A 5000-nucleotide genomic window follows, 5' to 3' on the forward strand; every position below is an offset into this window, starting at 1 on the left:
TTAACGCACACTCTTCATTGCTCAACAGAGAAGCGAAATGAAGAACTTGTCTTAAGACCATGAAATGGGCTTTGGAGGTGCTGAAGGTCTGAGCCTAGCACAGGCTTTCGGGACTTTATTAAAGATCTCGTTACCTAGGTCGACCTGGAAGGCATATAGAATGGGTCTTGTCAAAGCAGACTTACACGCTGAAATCGTGTTCGCTGCCAACCCTTGACCATGGAGGTGGGGAAAAAAGATAAGCAGAAGTCTGTCAAGATCTCCTGCGGGATCTTCGCCTTGACAAAAGGCCACCCATTTTCTCCAAGATGACTCATATTGCCTTCTAGTAGATTTGCACTTATATTCCTCAAGGAAGTCTATACTGGCTTTCGAAATCCCGAAACGCTTTCTCACCGCTAGGGAGAGAAAATCATGAGCTGCAGGGTCCGGGTTTTCTGTAATGAAGCGCAGACAGTTGACTTCTGGGCTCGCTGGGTCAGAACTGGATCTGGTAGTGGTACAGTTCCAATGCCAGGAGGAACCACACGCTGGTCGGCCACTTGTGGGCCACTATTGCCGCTACCCTTTGAAGGATCTCAGTTTGTTGAGGACCCTCAACAGAAGGTTGTGAGGAGGGAACAGATAAATCTTGGACCATCTGTTCCAGTCGAGGGACATCGCGTCCACTGCTTCCGCTAAGGGGTCCTCGTACGGGGCACGTACAGGGGCAACTTCTTGTTGTCTTTCGTCGCAAAGAGGTCTATCTGCAGTTCTGGGACTGATTCAGAATGAAGGAGAATGATCCTGCGTCTAAGGACCATTCCGACTCTATCGGTGTGAACCTGGATAGAGCGTCCGCTGTCACATTGCGGACTCCTTGAAGGTGAACTGCCGACAGGTACCACTTCTTCTTTTCCGCCAATCGGAAGACGGCCAACATCACCTGGTTGAGAGGTGGTGACCTCGATCCTTGTCGATTCAAGTATCTCACAACTACCTCGCTGTCAATCACCACCTTATGTGGATCGAATGACGCAGGGAGACTTTCTTTAAGGTAAGGAGCACTGCCCTAGCTTCTAGAAAGTTTTATGTGAAAGGTCTTGAATAGCCTGGACCAAGTCCCCTGGACTTTTTTCCGATGAGAGTGACCTCCCCATCCCTCCTTCGAGGCGTCTGAGTGAATCGTCACCGACGGGGGAGGTGGCTGAAGAAGAACCTGACTTCTTTAGATGTCTGGCTTGGGACCAAGGCCTGAGAAGAGTACTTAGCCGAAGCGGCTGGTCTTCTCAGATCTCTTCACGCGTTTGATGCATAACTTCTCCAAACTCCGATTGCATCCTTTAGCTGTGCTCTTAGCACTGGGTCTGTCACCGAAGCAAACTGGAGAGAGCGCAGTACTCTCTCCTGCTCGTGTCTTGAAATCCTTTCGGAATCTTGAAGTCTCTTGACAGAACCCGCTATTTCCTTCCTTTTCTTCGCCGAGGTGGAGAAATGGTGTGACAAAAGGTCCCAGTGAATTCTCAGCCACTGGAACTTTTGAGATGGAGAAAGTCGAGACTTTTTCTGTTGATCTTGAAGCCTAGGTACTCTAGGAACTGGATCACTTGACTGGAAGCTTGCAAGCATTCTGTCTCGGATGCTGCCCACACCAACCAGTCGTCCAGGTAGGTTACTACCTGAATTCCCTTTAGGCGAAATTGTTTGAGAGCTACGCTCGCAAGCTTCGTAAAAATCCTTGGGGCTATGTTTAGCCCGAATGGCATGGCTCCGAAGGCGTATAGTCTTCGTTGTAGCCTGAACCCTAGGTAGGGGGAGAGTCGATGGCTAATTGGAATGTGCCAGTAGGCGTCTGACAAGTCTATAGAGACGGAATATGCCCTCCTGGGCAGTAAGGTCCTTATGTGTTGCAGTGTTAGCATTTTGAATTTGCAATTCACTATGAACTTGTTAAGTGGCGACAAGTCCAGAATGACTCTGAGCTTTTCCGAGTCTTTCTTGGGAACACAAAACAGCCTCCCTTAGAAATTGATGGGCTTCACCCTTTTTCTCCAACAGTTCTTGAACGTACTCCTCCATAACGGGGGTGGAGTGTTGGAAAAACTGAAGGCACGGGGGTGGAGTGCTGTACCAGCTCCCGCCCAGTCCATTCTTGAGTAGGCTGTGGGCCCAGGGATCGAAGGTCCACCGATCCCGAAATTTCAGAAGTCTCCCTCCTACCGGTATCACCTCGCTTGGACTGCCGTCCTGAGGTCTTGCCTTCCTGACCATGACCACCCCTGAATCCCCTTCCCCTTGAGGGGCGTCTAGACGAGCCTCTGGCTGCTCCTCTAGGCTTTGCTCGAAAGGAAGTAGACTGCCCTTCGAACGCTGGGGTGAATGCCGTGGACTGTGTCGACACGGCCTGGGGTACCCACTGAAAGGTGGTCGGGGTTTGTGCCACGATCTGGGGCACTGGGGGCAATGGCAATTGCAGTTGCTGTTGCTGTCTAAGAGGCTTGGCTGGCCGAGACGGTAGCCTAGTCCTCATAATCCTCTTCTTTGGTTGAGAACCCTCATCCGGGGAAGACTTTCTTTTGATAGCCAGGCCCCACTTCTGGAGAAGGTTTCTATTCTCCAAGGCGGCTTTATCAACAGCTTTTTTGACCAGTTCGGTAGGGAAAAAGGTCTTTTCCCCAAATGTTGGAGGAGATTAGTTTCTTTGGCTCGTGCCTCACCGTAGCCGAGGTAAACACGAACTCCCTACAAGCTCTCCTTGCCTTGACGAAGCCATAAAGGTCCTTCGTCACTGTGGCCAGATGAGGCTTGGCCACTACCATGAACATTTCATGGACCTTGGGGTCACTTGCCATCGTCTCGAGAGTAGTCTGAAGAGACATTGAGGCAGTCAGTCTTTCTTTTGTATCGAACTCACTTCGCAAAAGAAAGTCAGACAGCTTAGGGGGGTCCTTGCCGAACTGACGTCTGGCAATATCAGCCTCCAACTTTCCCACTGAGAACGTAAGAGGGACGTTCTTCCAGTCTTTGTGGTCCATAGGCAGGGCCAGCGACAAGGGTTTACTCTCCTCTAGGGAGGGGCAAGACTTGCCGGCCTCGATTGCTTTTAGAACAGCCAGAAACCTTTTCTGTAAAAAGGGGAAGGCTCTAGTAGGCGAGGACACAAAGGAAGGGAGCTTCCTATTCAATGCAGCTACCTTTGAGTTAGAGAAGCCCCTCTCTTTCATCGAGGATGAAAGTAGAGCTTGAGCCTTAGCATGGTCCATCACTATGACCTCCTTCGGCTCTGTCTCCTCCTTTGAAGCTGGTTCCTTCCTCAGCCGGACATAACAGTCCGGATATGATGCCTTGCTGGGCCAGAATTCCACCCTCCAGGGGAACTGAGCCCAGCTTATCCGAGATGACGATCTTTCCAGTTGTCATCGGCATGTGCTCAGCATACCTCCATGGGTTAGCATCTGAGCACAAGGGAAGGTCTTTCACATTGAGCTTTTTCTGGGGCCCATGTGATTCTGCAAGGCACTGCATTCGCAGTTCCATTGCAGCCGCCTTCTCCTGATTCTCCTTCTGCATTTGTTGGATCATTCCAACAATAGAAAAGAGGGCCTGTCCTAGCTCTACTGGGAGACCGGCCGATGTAGAGGGGCTTGAACTTCATCCTGGGCTTCTGCCAGGAGGTCTTCCTCCTGACACCCGTCCACATCAGACATCCTGTCATCTAGCTGGATGTCTTGCATCGCGACCGTGACTTCAGCATCCACCTGGATCTGAACTTAGGGGATCTCCTCTTGAGGCTGGGGAATCACTGCATCAGCTGATGCCTTAGGGAAAGGATACGCCCTCATCTTCTCACTTGGAAGATAAGGGCCAGAAGTGTTCTTTTGGAAGCCCCTTACCCAGGTACGAAGCTTCTTCCTAGCTATTTAATTGTCTCATTAATCAGGTTAGTGCACACAGTACATACCTGAGGGTCCCAATACCGGAGATCATCCTTGGAGACAACGTATGCTGCGTGTCTCCTACAAAACTCATGTCCGCTGAGGTTCTTGCTGCTGACATTGCAGAAAGCACTTCCCCACTTCGGAGTGTCCTTCTGTAAAGAGAAGAAATTTCCATGAGTATCAAGTGAACTATGTATCACTGGATATGCATAGTATAGCATAACAATTCAGAAAGGAAAGACACACACTTGTGTTTCCCTCACAACCCATTGTTGCAGCCTTCCAGATAATAAAATCAAAAATGGTTTATCTCTTCTAGAGTAACCAATGCAAGGTTTCCAGAGGAAACAGGTGGAGCTCACACCTAAGCAATGATTTTAAAATCCTGGATAATAGACAGGGAAGAACTCAGCTTCCTATCTGAGGGCAACAGCAAAGGGGTGTGCAAGAAAACACAATAGTGTTAGAAGATACAGTGCTGTACCAAAACCCTTACTATAGTTTTCTTCTTACTGTATATGCTATACAGAAGAATACTAGTACAGTATAGGGGGATGTGTGCCGGCCTGCCTTTGCCGGCCGGCACACACCACAACTAGCTTTAAAGTATACTACTTAACAGCTATGGGGCGGCAGCACTCTGGTTCAAATGCCTGCGCCGGTCGGCAGCAACTGCCGGCCGGTAACAGCCAGTGTTGGCCGGCAATGGCTGCCGGCCAGCAACTACACAAGGTAGTACCCAGCTGCCGGCCACACTCTTGGTGACCGGCAGACAAGGACTGACATAAGCCGGCCGGCAAAGGTACAAGACCGATGTCAGCCGGCAGCAAAAGAACCAGAAGACTACACCTGCCCAGCTGCCGGCCTCATAGGCCGGCAGCCGGGACAGGTACAGCACTAGAAGAAAATAGAATGGATGCCGGGATAAGAGTGTACACAACCTCCAAGCCCGGCAACCGAAAGAGTGCATATAAGGAAGGGGAGAAACTAATTCAGGCTTCCTTGACCAATGCCATCCGGCTCTGCCGGCAGGCATGGATGAGGGACCAAGAGAGGTCCGGGCAGCACTCGAAAACATAAGAC

The sequence above is a fragment of the Palaemon carinicauda genome, chromosome 6 (genome assembly GCF_036898095.1).
Source record: "Palaemon carinicauda isolate YSFRI2023 chromosome 6, ASM3689809v2, whole genome shotgun sequence".
NCBI lineage: Eukaryota > Metazoa > Arthropoda > Malacostraca > Decapoda > Palaemonidae > Palaemon > Palaemon carinicauda.